The sequence below is a fragment of the Osmerus eperlanus genome, chromosome 17, assembly GCF_963692335.1.
Source record: "Osmerus eperlanus chromosome 17, fOsmEpe2.1, whole genome shotgun sequence".
Classification (NCBI taxonomy): Eukaryota; Metazoa; Chordata; class Actinopteri; order Osmeriformes; family Osmeridae; genus Osmerus; species Osmerus eperlanus.
The window spans coordinates 6881474-6899487 of NC_085034.1; positions in this window are offsets into that span (position 1 = coordinate 6881474).

Below are 18014 nucleotides of genomic sequence, written 5' to 3' on the forward strand. Positions count from 1 at the left end.
ATTACACTAAAATCTCTGAGGTGCTTGGTGGTAGCTCCGAGAGGGTACATTTCGAAAACCGACATCTGCTGATAGAAGAGCTCATCTCCCCTCCCCCCCCCCGTTCATCTTATTGACTTATTTGACTCAGCTTATTTGACTGACCACACCTGGAGAGGGCGAATTGTGTGAATGTAGCTCCTCTGTGATGCCGTGAGGGTCGTCTGTTGGAAGTTCTGCTATGTCACCAAGGGACCTGGGATGAAGACGAGACACTGCAGCCACACACGATCAAACACCTGGAACACAGCTGCTCGAGTCAGATGCTCTCATCCTGGCAACCCTCGTCAGCATAGAGTGCAAACCAGATCTAAGAAACCAGACCATCAAACTTTCAAACTTGGCTCCTTACGTTGGCGTGATGAGAGGTGATAGGAATCACACCAGGGTTGAGAATCACAACCACAGGAAGTGAGGAACTATTGAGTTCAAAATGCCTGAATCACAGCATAGTGTTTGTTAACTTCCAGGGGGTATGGCATGATGATTGTGGGTTTTCCCACACTGTTGTGTTTTTGGTAGAGACTTCTCACCAGCATACACTTTTTTTGTTGCATTTAACATAACTATGCATGCAGCAATTACACTTGTAGAAGCAATTTACCTCTCCACAATTTGGTGAGGCCCTAACCGTTTATTTACTCCTCTGGGAAGAGTTCTGAAACAACTGCCATCAAGAAACAATTTGTAGCATAACAAGGGGATGGGGGAGGAGATGGTGGTGAGGGGGGTGGGGGGAGGAGGGGAGGGAAAGGAGGGAGGTGTTAGGTTAAAAAGTTCTCCACAGAAATAAGGAGAGTCTCTCCTGCAGAGACTGCAGTCAGCTAGAACAGTCCTGTTCTCTGCCGGAGGGAAAAGAAAACACTGGCCAGATTGCAGAATAATTTCCCCGCTTTGATTTTGGCTCCAAAGAAAGTAGACAGGAAGTTGACTATTCCTCCAGACCACCAGTGATTGGCAGTTGGGGGATGGGAGGGCAGGTTGGAGTCCTCTACCCCTGGTCTGGGATCAGTTTCTGGGCCCATCGCCCTGACCTTCACCCATATACAAGGAGCTCTCCGAAACTGATCTTAAATCAGTTCCTCAGGCCATAGCTGGCCTTCCCGATCCTGGCAACTGGGACCCTGAAAAAGAAATTTAGCATGCCAGAGCCTTATCTCAGTGCCAGACACTTTGAATTTCGTAGCTAATTTGCCTTCATTGTTACCAGATGTGGGGACATGGAGACAGATGTTTATGATATTAAATGTCCACGGGCGGCTCGCTGAAATTGTTATTCTTTTGTTGTGAAGCTCAGGAAATCTGCTGGAGGAATGGAGTCAAACTTTTTACTACCTCTTTGTGTGTTCCTTGGGTCCTGTTTTGGGCTGGGTTGGGGCTCAAACAGTAAACTGAGAAAATGAATTAAACAATAACTTACAATCAAACACTGTTGCTGCTCAGATAAAGTGACCCACATTAATATTATGTTTATGTGTTTTTAATCAGGGCTTGCTTTTCCTAGCTTGTCTTAGATTGTTGGTCAGCGAAGAATTCATTCTAACCCTAACTAAACCTTGCCAATCAAATGACTTTCAGAGAAATAATTGCTGTGGGAGACCAGCTTCTATCCCATAATAAAGTTGTTCGATGATTGAAAAACAAGAGTTATGAGCGTGACCCATCAGCCACCACAAATACCAGTGGCTGTGATTCAACTCTGTTGACAAGTTTTCTCACACAGTCACACTCAGAACCACGTCTTCTACTGTGACTCACTCCTCTAGAAGTCATTTGATCTGCGTGGTTCAGCTAAGCTCTGCAATCAATTCTTCGCTGACCACCAATCTAAAGAGTTAAGCTGGGAAAAGCTAGCCCTGATTAAAAACACAGAAACATGATATTATTGTGGGTCAATTTATCTGTGTTTTGGAAGGCGGACCGCTTATGGAGAAGGACGTACAGTACCAGTCAAAAGTTTGGACACATTGCTTGTTGCCCCAGAGATTGTTGTCATGGCAACACAGGGAGGACTCGGGCACAGCCTAAGTTGGATGCATCACGGCAAAAACTTCTGCAGACAAATGTAAAAGTTGGAATTGTTATGAACACTTTACATGAAAATTTACATTTACACCAGTCTGGTAGTTTTTTTGATGGAATCTACAGATGGATAATTTACAGATGGATAAACCCAAGACAAGATTGAGTTCAAACTGTGGGCAATGCATCTGCTTGATGAATACAATCTTAATCATATGTATTTTAAAATGTCGGAAACCTCACAATCAGATACGGGTCCAGGATACAGGTGGAGTCATCCCTGACACAGGTGGAGTCCTCCTTGACAGCCCAGCCCATCCCTCATCCTTCCTCAGCTCAGCCCTCCTTATGAAAATCACCGCTGCCTTCACCAGCCCAGCCTAGGGGGCTTGTATGATTAAAAGCAGATACTGGTGCATTTCTTTCTTTTTTTTGCCATAAATCACTAGCTGGCCCAGCCTCAACAACTGGCTGTCTGACAAATGTTCCACAATAACTTCGCCCCCCCCACCCCCCACCCCACCCTTCCCGTAAAGTAAAGGCAGGAGGAGGAGGAGGGGGGAAATGCAGGAATTTCAAGCAGGCTTCTAGTAACTCTTTCGGTACAATTGTAAACTCTTGGCACAGGTGTGGAACTGAGAGGTAGTAAACAGAAGTAACAAACAAAAGCATCCATCCACACTTCTCCTTCTCTCCTTCTCTCCCTCTCTCACACCTCTCTTGAAGCGTGGTTGACTGCATCCCTCATGTCTCTCACTCTCTAGCAGGGACAAACGTTGATGTAACACAATCCAAGACGTAAGAGAATGCACCACCATCCGCCAGCCTTCATGGCGAACCAGTCTGGGAATATTTGGGAGTGTGTGTGCAAGAGTGTGTGTACGCGAGTGTGGAATGAACACATTCCATTTGATTAATGTATCCAAAGCAATGAGCAAACAGCACGTAGCATTTAGAAAACATTAGTACACGCACAGCAGACACAGATGTATTTCCAAATAGATGACATTGTTTGTATTTGCTACTAGCGTCATAGCGTCGACGGTAGATGGGTGTGAGAGAGGACTGAGGGTCGTCCGTGACGAGAGACTGAGTGTGAGGATTTATGAGGGTGACGGTGACAGCAGGCCGCCCCGGGCCACAGCGCTCGCTAGCACCTGGCAGCCCTCCGGATCCTCTCCTCTGTTTGTTTGGTTTTACTGCTGCATTGAAAGCAGTCACACCGACACCTCTCTGGTTTCACGACTGGGGCAGGTATGTAGCTTGTAAAAACAGCTCAATTGTAAGTAGAGTCAAGTGGATCAAATCCTGTGTCCATAGATAGATGTTTTTGAGCTTTAAAGTTCAGACTGGCCTTCATTTGTTGGTAAGGAGAGCTCTCTTCCCAACAAAGAGTTGACCAGTACTCTGCTGCCCAAAAACAAAATGTCCGCTGTGTTAAGAACAGAGCCACAACACAGCTGCTGCCAAACTAGCTCTGAAATAATCCCCAAACAAATTGCCAATAAAGTGGTAAACTGTGTCTGCGTTTAGCCTGACTCAAATTATAGCCCTGGACAGATCCAGACAGGTTAGCTGTAGGTCTTCAGGGCATATTTTGTGAGCTGAGAGCAAAAGGCGGAGGAGGAGGGGAGAAAGGAAGAGAAAAGGTGACCTTGCTAGTTTAGTTTCCCTCCTGGAGGTTTCCGCCTCTCCTGTCACCACCAGTAAGGGTCCAGCCCCTTCACATTCTTTCACTGTATGCAAAAATCCACAGAGGGGAGCACAGTGAATACTTCTCTGTGTGAATGTGTGCCTTGTGGGTATTTGTCATTGGTAGCCTGTTATTACAAGATTCATTTGTTCGTGTCTGTCTTATCTATTTTGAAAGTTGTGTTTCGAAAGCCCCAGCAATAAAAAAATAAAATAAACACAATTGTATTCAGTTTGTTTGTGCTGAACCCTCTCACACACATGGAGAGGAATCCATAAAATCCCGTTGAGCGAGTCCTTCACAGCAGTGCTGTTCCTGTCCCATTCCTCTGACTCTAAAAGTATCTGATCTCACTGGATCTGGAGGGACACCGGTTGTTCTTCTTGACCAAATAGACACGCGAGTTTTCAAGTGAGCAGAGGGTCTCTCCTCTTATCGGAGCGGGATCTTTCTTGGTCACTTGACGACAGAGAGAGGAGAGAGAGACATGCATACGTACACATGTACAATGCAAGAGAGAGAGAAAGAGTAAGAGAGAGAAACAGAGTGAACGATAGACAACTAGATGGAGACAGAATGCGACGGAGGCAGAGAGAGACAGACAGAAGCAGACAGATAGAGAGAGATATCACTCTCTCTCTCGAGCCTCAGTCTATCTTATGCCCTCAGGTCACAGCTTCTGTCATCAATCTCTTCAGCTCACTTCACCCAGAGAGGGTGAAGCAGGACAAAAGAAATGTGTGTGTGTGTGTGTGTGTGAGCTCCCAGCCGGTGTGGTTGAAGTCAGGGCTGTGGCCATTCAGACTGTGTATAGCAACTCTATCCACACCCCGCACACAAACACACTCACTATCACCATCTGACCTTTAACCCCCCGGGCACCATTACTCCAGCCACTCCAGGGTCAAACAAACCGACCTCCGCCGTTTAGACCCCACCATGTGCACACACACACACACAGGTGCACGCAACCGCCTTACACACGCAGAAACACACACACACCCAATACACACTAACACTCACACAGGTGCACGCAACCACGCACGCCGACCCACACAAATCCCTAAATGATAGACAGCACACATGATAACACATTCCCAAGCACACACAGGGTGTGTGTGTGTGTCTTTACTAGCTCTCTCTAAGTACCACCTACCCCATAACACATCTGGGAGCGTTAGTGTCTGCACCTCTCTGAGTGTGAGTATTAGTGTGCGTTCCACCAACCACATAACACATATGTAAGTGTTAGTGTGTGTGTGCGTGAGTGTGTTTGTGCTCCACCTACCACATGAGAGCCACAGCAGAGGCTCTCTCTAAAGGTGTGAGTTATGCACTGTCACTACGAGATGGGTGAGCCTCCTTTGTTGACAATGAGCAAACAAAGACCAAAAGGTTGTAATTTGAGGCCCAGCCTCCTGTCGACAAGTCAAACAAGCCCTGAATGAGAGAGGGGAATGGGGGCAGGAGGGGGGGGGGGGAGGGGGAGGAGGTTGGTGTGGAGGAGGTGAAGAGGTTCAGCCAGGCTCATAGTTTACTCAGTCTGTTTACCCTCTCTTCAGAGCTGCATCCCTCCTTCATTGATTGTTAGTTCTCTTTGTAGAGCCCAGATCAGATAGCCTAGGACAAACACCAGATGAGGATCAGGAGTGTGTAGGGGGGGTGGGTGCCTGCACATCGCTTGGGAAAACAGCCTCTGCTAAATGAACAAAGTGTCAAATGTATGGGAGCTCCATGCGTGTTTCCATCTGAGCTGGGGGACGTTGTCTGCATGGGAACTGCAATGTGGAGTTTATGTCTTGGCTGGTACACTCTCTGGCAATTAACTCATACTTTCTCTGGTTTTGCCGATGATTAATGACTACAATATGTTCTCGTGCAATGAATTCACTCTTGGCTCTGTGTCGTGCGTGCTTGCCACACATTGTGCTGTGGCGCCTCTGTTTGACATCAGCACAGCACAGCACAGCACAGTACAGCACAGTACAGGGCAGTACAGCACAGCACAGCACAGCACAGCACAGTACAACACAGGGCAGTACAGCACAGCACAGCACAGCACAGCACAGCACAGTACAGGGCAGTACAGCACAGCACAGCACAGCACAGTACAACACAGGGCAGTACAGTACAGCACAGGGCAGTACAGTACAGGACAGCACAGTACAGCACAGCACAGTACAGCACAGTACAGCACAGTACAACACAGGGCAGTACAGTACAGCACAGTGCAGCACAGGGCAGTACAGTACAGGACAGCACAGCACAGCACAGCACAGTACAGCACAGTACAGCACAGTACAGCACAGGGCAGTACAGCACAGTACAACACAGGGCAGTACAGCACAGTACAGCACAGCACAGGGCAGTACAGTACAGTACAGGACAGCACAGCACAGTACAGCACAGTACAGTACAGCACAGTACAACACAGGGCAGTACAGTACAGCACAGTACAGCACAGGGCAGTACAGCGCAGTACAGTACAACACAGGGCAGTACAGCACAGTACAGCACAGTACAACACAGGGAAGTACAGGGCAGTACAGTACAGCACAGCACAGTACAACACAGGGCAGTACAGTGCAGTACAGCACAGTACAGCACAGCACAACACAGGGCAGTACAGTACAGGACACATGGTGTGTAATAATAATGACCTCATTGAGCACACACTTTCATCCAAAGCAATGTACATGGGGGGGGAGTTCAACCTGTGACCCCTTGATGCGCAGTCAGATGCTCTAACCACTGAGCAACAGCCTTTCTCTCCAGGAGTCTGTGTGGGGTGGCACGCTGGCCTCTGCAGGGCAGGGTTTACACTGAGAGGCAGACAGCAGAACATGCCCGCATCACCGTTCTGAGAGCAAGTTCTGGCACGCACTGTTGTGGAAACACTGCAGCTTTTAAAACCAACTGAACTGTCTAATATTTACTGTTCGGTTTGTGTTCCAGTGCTGAATCACGGCAGTGGACGAGGCTTGGAAAGAAAGAGGACCGGAGGGATGGAGGGATGGAGGGAGGGAGGGAGGGAGGGAGGGACTGGGGATTCCCCAAGCTTTACAGAGTGTGGGTTCTGTTTAAGATATAACTGACTCCAGTACATAGATGAAGAGTGTCTGTAGCAGATGGATGTGTCCAGAGGGGGTGAGAGGAGATGGATAGGTCTACCTAGCTCATGACTGAGAGGAACAGTTAAGCCCGCCAAGACTTCATCTGAGTTGTGTACTGAGGCCCACCCAGAAGAGCTCTCCAATCGTTTTTTTAGAAGATACACAATCATCTCTCCTGGAGGCTCATTGGGGATAGTACCAAAGTAATGTATACAATAAATTATCATATACATTACCTGTGTTAGTCTTGAATAATTCTCCCTCTGCCTTTTTCTTTCTTTCCATTCCCACGCACGCATGCAAATGGAACATTTCATTTTCTCTCTCTTTCTCTCTCTCTCTCTAAAATGAGAGTGTGCAGTTAATTTGAGTTTAGGCCTCACACTCTCTTCATAACGCCGATGCTGTAATGTGTTCCAGACTGCGGAGTAGCAGTGGACCGCGCCGAGCCCACCCCATCAGCACGTCAGAACATCTCCCGGAGCCGCCATCTCGCTTTCTGATACATAAATAAAAGAATATTATAAAATAAAGTTGCGTTTTGGGGCAGACTCCAGACTCTGCCTACCCCTCGGCTCTGTAGGCTTGTGCCCCCTGCTGGAGGCATGAGGTATGGAGCCAGGCAGAGCCTTTTGATCGTAGTTTGAGATATGGCTTTGATCACTGATCATGGCTGTGATATGGCTTCAACTGTTTTCACATGGGGGATTGACTTTTGTTCTTTGACATATGACATCTTTCAGATCAGCGTATATAGAAGTGTTATGTGCCGTTGTGTGTCTGTGTAGCAAGTAAGAGGATGGGGGGGGGGTAGAGGGAGAGAGAACAAGAAAGAGAGAAGCCTGGCTGAGGAAAGGAGGGAAGGAGAGAGGGATGGAGGGAGATGGAGAGAAAGTCAGTGGAGGCTACATCAATCCTGCCCTGAATTACTATCATTATTGTAATGGCTCTGTAATGTTTTCTTTCCTGGACTTGTAATTGTTACCAAACCTGGTGTTCAGAGGTGCAGGTGGACAAATCATTCCCAGCAGGGGAAACGACAGCACAACTTTCCGTGATAGAGGGAGGTACTGCTTTAACTACATCTCCACCCATCACCAAGCACAGTGGGCCCGTCAGTCTGTTACAGCTGTGAAGATAGCCTTATCAGTTCTGATAAGTTCAGGTCAATGTTTAATGTTTATTTGTTCGTTTGATTGGGTTAGTTTCTATGTGCTGAGTGTCAGGTTTGTATCCGCGAGCTGGCTTTGGATTATTGACAGAGATTCTTTTGAGAAACACAAAGCAGTTGGGAGTCTCCCGGTCTCACGATCACGTTCCTCTCTTCCCCGGATGTTCGTATCCGCGTCACTCCCTTCTGAGAGGAATTCAGTTTCCCAGCGAGCCAGTAGCCTGTAGCCGTGCTCCTATGCTGGTTTACAACCCACAGCACTGACCCCGTTAAACCTCCACACTCCACACATCCCCTAGGAACCTCCCCCTGCCCACTTCCAACTAGCCGTGAGTCTTAAAACGCTCCATATGTTTCCCCTGCGTCACGTCAGTCCACCGGACACATGCCCCTGCCCCACTCCTACTCCCTGACACCAGGTATCCCGGAGAACATCTGACCTGTTCAAAAGACTGGCTGCACATTTTCGGGACGTGAATGTCACTGGACAGAGCTCCCCTCTGCCGACTCCCTCTCCCCTCCTCTTCCCTCCCTCCCTCCTCTCTTTTCTTTCTTTTTCTTTTGATGAACATCTTTCTCTTCAATCCCAGATGGCCTTTAGTTGGACTCTTCAAAGTCGTCGCAGACAGTCCGACATCAAAAGGAGCATTCCGCGGCTTTCAAAGTGGTGTAATCACCAGAGCACTGGCAGCACATATGTGGGCCATATTGCATCAATCAAACACGAACGACTCATTTTAATCACTTTGCCACGGTTGTACTGATGGCTTTGACACCCATGAAGTGGTTCAAACTAATCTCATCAGAAGAGGCACAGAACTAGCGACGGAATGTAATAGATGATCTTGTTGAATTAAACTCTTTCTTTTGAAAGTACAATCATCCACATTGCTTCACAGCCACCTCAAACACTCCAGATTCACTTTGAGTGCTTTTGTCTTCTCTTCCACCTAATGGATTTGAAATACAGCCCTGAGCACAAACGAGGAACATATTGTTATTCAACAGTGTAAGTCCATAACATTTAACCCAACAACCAAAAATGTCTCACTTCTGGTGGTAGATAGGGCTTAGGGGGAGAGGCCCTCACATTCCCAGACAAGTCTTCACCACAAGAAAATGCTCAAGATCGTCTTTTGTCTGTTTACGACTACTTTCGTTTCTGAATGAACTTTGACGTGAATCCCGATGACACACGTGAACTCCATGACACGCCATCGTATATCCCAGCTACTGGAACACGGTACTTGAAACCGATTTGTACTATTCTTTGGCGACGGAATTGTTTGCTTTTAAACCACCACATTTTGTGAGGGAGAAGACTTCTCTCTGATCTGGATACACATTGATTCTGCACAACCACAGTTGCACACCCTAAGCTTTTTCTCTACCTCTCTTTTTCTCCTCTCTCTCTCTCTCTCTCTCTCTCTCTCTCTCTCTCTCTCTCTCTCTCTCTCTCTCTCTCTCTCTCTCTCTCTCTCTCTCTCTCTCTCTCTCTCTCTCCCTCTCCTCACCCATCTCTCTGCTCTCCCTCCATTCTCTCCCCCCCTTTTTCCTATGGCACGCTTGTTCTGATGGAGCGTGCCTCGAAAACCATTTCCATACTCACTCGGAGAGAGCAAACTTGCAAACAGCTGCATTTTCCATTAGAAGTGGTTTCAGAGTCGTTTTTCTTTTTCTGAGAAGTTGAGGGAGAGTGGGGGTGAGAGGAGCAACCAGGAGAATAGGGAGGGGGGAGGAGGGTGTGTGTGTGTGTGTGGGGGGGGGTTACAGATGAAACCCAGACAGGGCCTGAGTTTAAGTAAGGAAACAAGTAAGGAAACCCATCCCCATGACATGGTCATGCGGATGGGTATTGCTCAGTGGTCGAGCATTTGACTGCAGATCCAGAGGCAGGGTTGAATCCCAGGGTTGAATCCCCCCATGTCTGTCGCTTTGGACAAAACTGTCAGATAAATGAACACTTTGTTGCTCTGCAATCTGGATTGTTAGTTTATCAGCATACAGCAAGTTAGAAGAAAACATCAAACATGTCCAACACACAACACTTACAGGGGTATTGCAGAAAACACACACTAAGTGAATGCATTAATGATTGCTATATGAGTTGAGGGACACTGACTGGTCACCCCTGTTAGTAAATGTTTGTTGATTGTTGTTCTAGGCAACTGACCTGAAGAAACCACAGTAGGAGCTTGTCAGGGTTGAATCAAATACATAAATGATACCTTGTCTCTTGTCGTTTCTCCACCTACAAGACGATTAAGACCCTCATTGTTACTGCACACAGTAATAGGGGAGTCACTCATTCACCTGTAATCTCCAAACACAAAAAGTCATGTTCACAGAGATGTGTGTTTCAGTGTGATTGTAAAGTATTGAATAAAACCACCTTGTGTCATCATAGTGACACCTAGTGGCTGAAATGAGAATTTGGCTGTTTTGAAAGTAGAGCGGTGAAATAGACTTGGAAAAACAAGAGCTGAGTGCCAGGAGTTAAAGACAACGGAACATCCTCCAAAACTCCAGACATTTGAACGAATCCCCCCGTAAAAAGTGCACGTACAAAAACGAATTCCCCATGAAAAGGTTTGAACGATCCTTGTTTTGCTTCATTCAAAGGTAGGCCTCCCCTTGTTTGTGGGAGCATTTTGTTCGGCGAGTCTCCCCCTCCCCCTCCCCCTCCCCCTCCCCCTTTCGGCCGCTCGGGTCTAAAATCCCACGGATTTATGCTTTTCTAAACTGAGTAATTAGTGTGCATTCATTATGTCACGCTAAGTGTGTTAGCTCTCGCGGCGTTTACTTTTTAATTGCTCTCTGCCTTGGGGCGAACGACACATTTAATACAAAGGCTGATCAATAACCGTGGGATGCATTGCGGGTCTCGTGGCAAGCTTCGCTCTGCGCCTCGCTGCCCTGCCCTGCCTTGCCGTGGCTAATGAGGATGAGAGGCAGCGTGGATGTGGGCAGGGTCAGAGATTGTGTCAAAGACGCCGTGCTGTGAGGCATCCCACCCGGATAATGAACCCCCTAGGGACGCAGAGCCGGAACAGGTTAACCAACATGCAAATGGCGATTAGAGAGAGCTGTTAGGAAGAGGAGGGCCGACTCAGCCGAGGCCTTAATGAGACCCTGACATGGGCTAGAAGTGCTGCTTCGGCGTTCCAGCAGATGGTTGGTTGTTGTTGTTGTGTAGTAATGATTGATCTGGAGGTTTAATTAGTTTTCTTGTGTAAAACTGATGTACGCCTAAGTAGAATTGTGTTCTGTTAGGCCTACAAACAAGCTTTGAGAACATCCAGACGTTTGAAACGTCCAGATCTCTGGTCGGGCCAGGCAAACGTAAACAGGCGTTGAAACGATTCCGTGATCTCCCACGTGAAACGAAACGACGGAACAAAAACAAGAACCCGTCTCCGTGTAGAACAAAGCGAGACCAAAGAGAGGAGAGATCCAGATGGCAGCATCAAGTCCTGTCAGTCCCGTGCAGTGCTGGGGAATCCCCAAAGGTCTCCAGTGTTCAGGTCTGGTTCCTCCGCCTGCCCGGCTGCATCAGAGCGGGCAAGCGGCCGTGACGAAGCCCCTGGACTGAGGAGACCGTTACCAGGTTTCTCAGCACTGGGGAGGCCACACGAGGACGAGGTCACTCTAAATTGGCTCGCCAAAGAGACTTCCCCCCCCACCACCTCCCTCGCCCACCCCCGCCTCCAGGCTGCTTCATGCTCCTCCCTCCATCGGTGTGTGACTCCCTGGACGCTCGCCGACAAGGCGCCTGGCCGCTGTTGTCCAAATGGGCCAGGCTGAGATGAGAGAGGACCGGGCAATCCTCTGTGTCCTTGGAATTAGGGATGACAAAGGACTCAATGTCGCACAGCATTTATCACTATCGGTTGGTTGGTTAAGTGTGTTGAATGCGGTGAATAACTGAACTCAAAGTCTTTGTCGATGGTGCCATCTATCTGCAAGTTCCTCCTGTTCACGAATGAGAACAACTCATTCATCATTATAACTAAAGATATATGTTGTTTACACTCCTTTTGCTTGGGTCCTCCATACTGTTTTCCAAAACCAAACCATCTTACAGCCCTCTCAACCCCAAGTTCGACCAAAACAGAGGATAGGGGAGAATTATAGGGGAGCTTATTCTCCCTCATGCAAAGTCAAGTGTGTGCCAAGACTAGACACTAAACTGAAGCTAGTTGGCTGCCGCGTAGGGAGATGAGGGGGGGTGCGGCAGGGGCGGAGGGTGTAGAGCGAGACGAGGCAGCGAGCGGGCTGTGGCTCCTGCCTCACTCCTCAGCAAGCCCCAGGAGCTTATCATGGAGCCTGGATTTGCAGCCGCAAAACCGGTTTGAGTCAAGCCCTAAAAATACTGCAGTATTTTGAATTAGAGCTATCGTGAGTTTTTGTGTGGAAATATTAACCTTTATTACATGCCTTTCAACAGTGAGAAACTGTCTTAGAGTATTCTCAAAGGTATATTTGGGGGTTGTATTAAGAAGTGTTTCATTAAGTGATGTACTATGAGTATTACTGTAACCAACTGAAACCATTTTTGCTCCAGTAGCCTAAATTCGACCCCATGGGGTGTAGAGAGGAGAGGTGCTAGGCTTAATCAGATGAGGAAAAGCAATATCCTACTATCTGAAGCCCTCGTAAGAGTAGAATATAGTCTTTCTCTTGTTTCATTGATGATGTGATGACATACACAGATGTAACTACTCTCCTCACCCACCTCGAATCGATAGATATTGTTGTAGATGTCTGTGTTTGAACACTGATATGTGAAAGTTAATAAATTATTCATTCTCATTTTTGGACTTAGACAGACCTCTTCTTTGTGTTTGATCGCCCATACTACTACAATCAGGGTCACATTTAATCATATGGTATGGTACAGATCCTTTATTTTAATTATGCATTTTGAATCAATAATAAACATTTGAGGTCAGGCAGTTATTTTGCAGTTTTGTGCTGCAGTGTTTTCAGTGAAGCATCCTAGATGTGCCTCGGGATTCATCGATGGGAAATATTAATTAACTAGACTGTATAAATGATATAACACTACTCCTTTAGGGGACAAAAGTTTGGCAAGGTTACAGAAGTTTCGTTTGTCAAGGTTACAGAAGCTTCCTTAATGAGAACATGACTTGAGGGGTAGAAAAAAAGAACAGAAAAAATAACAAAACAGCCATCCTCTTCCCTCTAGGATATTGTCCAATGGTTGTTATGCTAATGACTCAATTAATACCATGCATATCATTAGTCAAATGAAGATTCAAATGCCAGAAACATTAATTACTGTTCACAAATACCTTGCATTAGCAGTCATAGACAGGCTACATTATGTTTCTCTGTGCCATCTTGAAACACATAAAAAAGCTGCTTTTCCTCCGTCTTCATCTATTGTTCAACTCTCATCTGACCCACAGAGCATGCTTTCCTTGGCAGATTATTAAAGCTGTTTATGGAGTACCGCGTCGGCTAGGAAGCGCCACTGTAGTCTACCTGTTGTGTATGAAGCTAAATTGGAGAGACGGCAGTAATTATCAAGGCACAATAAAGGGCCTAAATTGAGAGGGGTGAACGGATTCTGCTGTGTAATGATGTTTTTCCTCTCATTACCGCCGTTTCTTGTGTTCTCTCCTATCTGGGGGCTTGAATACAGTCGATTGAGGTGTCGGGCAACTGTGAATAGCAGCTCGGTCTTTTGAGCGACATCAATGCCTTGGAAATAGAAAAAACATTAACTATTTTGGAAGGTAATTGATTTGTTAATATTTGCTCAACACCTTAAATTCTAATTTGCAGCAGCGCCAAACATTCTTTTCATTAAGTTAAAAATAAGAAAAAGGCGAAGATGTCAATCGACACTGCATGCCAGCCTTTAAACACCTATTTAATTAAATTCCCAATTGATTTCAAACCACCATGCAGCGCGAGACTCTTCTGGAGGTTACCTGCTGAGTAAGTTAATCGTCGGGTTAGTTGTTTAGCCCGAGGTGGGCTTGTGCGGAGAATTATAAATAACGGCTCTTCAATTACCGCCAGTTTCTTTTCTAACAGCTTTCTTAATCATATCTCATTGACAGAATGAATGCACTCTTAAGCTTAGCTGCTGCGTTTGTTAGGCTACATGTTGTATCATAGGCCTACTAAAGACGATAAAAGTTTGTCTATGGAAATGAGTTCAGGTGTAGTGCCTAAGATCGGGTGTAGGTGAAATCTACGCCGGTTTTTGTAGCATAGGCCTAAGCTTATTATTACCTGCACTGCAATGGTCTGTTTGCCTTGATAAGTAGGCCTATCACGGTATCTTGCTCAGGATTCAAACCTACTATCAATCTGTTCAAACAGGCATTTAATTCTGAAGCCTAATGTAATTGTCAACCACGGGCAAGAAAACAAAAAAAAAACATCCTTCATGTGTCTTCTACCATTGACTTCGGAAACAGAAATGACTTAAGCTCAAGGTCTCGTTTTTGACATTCTTTTGGTCGCAGTCTACATGGAGTTGTGGTCTGTTACACTGGTATAAAGGTCTATAAAGAAATAAATCAGGTTGAAATTTGAAACATTTAAAATATAGCCTAATATGACAAGTATCCCTTCCTCCCTGAGCTTGGATTCAAATACGTCCTTAAAAAGTTTCCTTGACCCCAAAAAGGAACAACCCCATTTAACAGTTGTGATATTGGAAGCTGTCTGTGTATGATTGTGTCAAAGGCATGTGACAATATGACTCCCATGTTGCATCTCAACTTTAGTTCCTGAGAGAATATCTGGATGTATTTAGATCAATCAAGTGAGATCATTAGCACTCGCGGGGATAATGTGTTGTCTCCGTGGATTAACCAAGTCTAGGGACTTAAATGGCATCGGAGCGTTCTAATTAGAACACAGTGGGAGCTGCTGCCGTTTTAAATGGATGGAGAAATCATAGGACTCCGTTCTCTCTGCGGTGACTTAATTACTGCGTCGTTTCATCTTACCCCCCATAACAAGACTGACATTTACCTGAGCCAGATCGCACATAAAGTGATTCAATGATGCAGATCAATGCAACTGTGACTTCATTTGGTTCATTTTGAGTCACCTGGCGGAGTCTGCCTTATTAAGTCATTTGCCTACTTTAGTGTAGCAATACTGCCATCGCGTGGACTGTGATTGCACAACATTCGACCAGAAGAGCATTGTGTCGCTTTCAATGATTAAATTAAATATATTACAAAAACAGTAATTAAGACCCTCATTGTTACTGCACACAGTAATAGGGGAGTCACTCATTCACCTGTAATCTCCAAACACAAAAAGTCATGTTCACAGAGATGTGTGTTTCAGTGTGATTGTAAAGTATTGAATAAAACCACCTTGTGTCATCATAGTGACACCTAGTGGCTGAAATGAGAATTTGGCTGTTTTGAAAGTAGAGCGGTGAAATAGACTTGGAAAAACAAGAGCTGAGTGCCAGGAGTTAAAGACAACGGAACATCCTCCAAAACTCCAGACATTTGAACGAATCCCCCCGTAAAAAGTGCACGTACAAAAACGAATTCCCCATGAAAAGGTTTGAACGATCCTTGTTTTGCTTCATTCAAAGGTAGGCCTCCCCTTGTTTGTGGGAGCATTTTGTTCGGCGAGTCTCCCCCTCCCCCTCCCCCTCCCCCTCCCCCTTTCGGCCGCTCGGGTCTAAAATCCCACGGATTTATGCTTTTCTAAACTGAGTAATTAGTGTGCATTCATTATGTCACGCTAAGTGTGTTAGCTCTCGCGGCGTTTACTTTTTAATTGCTCTCTGCCTTGGGGCGAACGACACATTTAATACAAAGGCTGATCAATAACCGTGGGATGCATTGCGGGTCTCGTGGCAAGCTTCGCTCTGCGCCTCGCTGCCCTGCCCTGCCTTGCCGTGGCTAATGAGGATGAGAGGCAGCGTGGATGTGGGCAGGGTCAGAGATTGTGTCAAAGACGCCGTGCTGTGAGGCATCCCACCCGGATAATGAACCCCCTAGGGACGCAGAGCCGGAACAGGTTAACCAACATGCAAATGGCGATTAGAGAGAGCTGTTAGGAAGAGGAGGGCCGACTCAGCCGAGGCCTTAATGAGACCCTGACATGGGCTAGAAGTGCTGCTTCGGCGTTCCAGCAGATGGTTGGTTGTTGTTGTTGTGTAGTAATGATTGATCTGGAGGTTTAATTAGTTTTCTTGTGTAAAACTGATGTACGCCTAAGTAGAATTGTGTTCTGTTAGGCCTACAAACAAGCTTTGAGAACATCCAGACGTTTGAAACGTCCAGATCTCTGGTCGGGCCAGGCAAACGTAAACAGGCGTTGAAACGATTCCGTGATCTCCCACGTGAAACGAAACGACGGAACAAAAACAAGAACCCGTCTCCGTGTAGAACAAAGCGAGACCAAAGAGAGGAGAGATCCAGATGGCAGCATCAAGTCCTGTCAGTCCCGTGCAGTGCTGGGGAATCCCCAAAGGTCTCCAGTGTTCAGGTCTGGTTCCTCCGCCTGCCCGGCTGCATCAGAGCGGGCAAGCGGCCGTGACGAAGCCCCTGGACTGAGGAGACCGTTACCAGGTTTCTCAGCACTGGGGAGGCCACACGAGGACGAGGTCACTCTAAATTGGCTCGCCAAAGAGACTTCCCCCCCCACCACCTCCCTCGCCCACCCCCGCCTCCAGGCTGCTTCATGCTCCTCCCTCCATCGGTGTGTGACTCCCTGGACGCTCGCCGACAAGGCGCCTGGCCGCTGTTGTCCAAATGGGCCAGGCTGAGATGAGAGAGGACCGGGCAATCCTCTGTGTCCTTGGAATTAGGGATGACAAAGGACTCAATGTCGCACAGCATTTATCACTATCGGTTGGTTGGTTAAGTGTGTTGAATGCGGTGAATAACTGAACTCAAAGTCTTTGTCGATGGTGCCATCTATCTGCAAGTTCCTCCTGTTCACGAATGAGAACAACTCATTCATCATTATAACTAAAGATATATGTTGTTTACACTCCTTTTGCTTGGGTCCTCCATACTGTTTTCCAAAACCAAACCATCTTACAGCCCTCTCAACCCCAAGTTCGACCAAAACAGAGGATAGGGGAGAATTATAGGGGAGCTTATTCTCCCTCATGCAAAGTCAAGTGTGTGCCAAGACTAGACACTAAACTGAAGCTAGTTGGCTGCCGCGTAGGGAGATGAGGGGGGGTGCGGCAGGGGCGGAGGGTGTAGAGCGAGACGAGGCAGCGAGCGGGCTGTGGCTCCTGCCTCACTCCTCAGCAAGCCCCAGGAGCTTATCATGGAGCCTGGATTTGCAGCCGCAAAACCGGTTTGAGTCAAGCCCTAAAAATACTGCAGTATTTTGAATTAGAGCTATCGTGAGTTTTTGTGTGGAAATATTAACCTTTATTACATGCCTTTCAACAGTGAGAAACTGTCTTAGAGTATTCTCAAAGGTATATTTGGGGGTTGTATTAAGAAGTGTTTCATTAAGTGATGTACTATGAGTATTACTGTAACCAACTGAAACCATTTTTGCTCCAGTAGCCTAAATTCGACCCCATGGGGTGTAGAGAGGAGAGGTGCTAGGCTTAATCAGATGAGGAAAAGCAATATCCTACTATCTGAAGCCCTCGTAAGAGTAGAATATAGTCTTTCTCTTGTTTCATTGATGATGTGATGACATACACAGATGTAACTACTCTCCTCACCCACCTCGAATCGATAGATATTGTTGTAGATGTCTGTGTTTGAACACTGATATGTGAAAGTTAATAAATTATTCATTCTCATTTTTGGACTTAGACAGACCTCTTCTTTGTGTTTGATCGCCCATACTACTACAATCAGGGTCACATTTAATCATATGGTATGGTACAGATCCTTTATTTTAATTATGCATTTTGAATCAATAATAAACATTTGAGGTCAGGCAGTTATTTTGCAGTTTTGTGCTGCAGTGTTTTCAGTGAAGCATC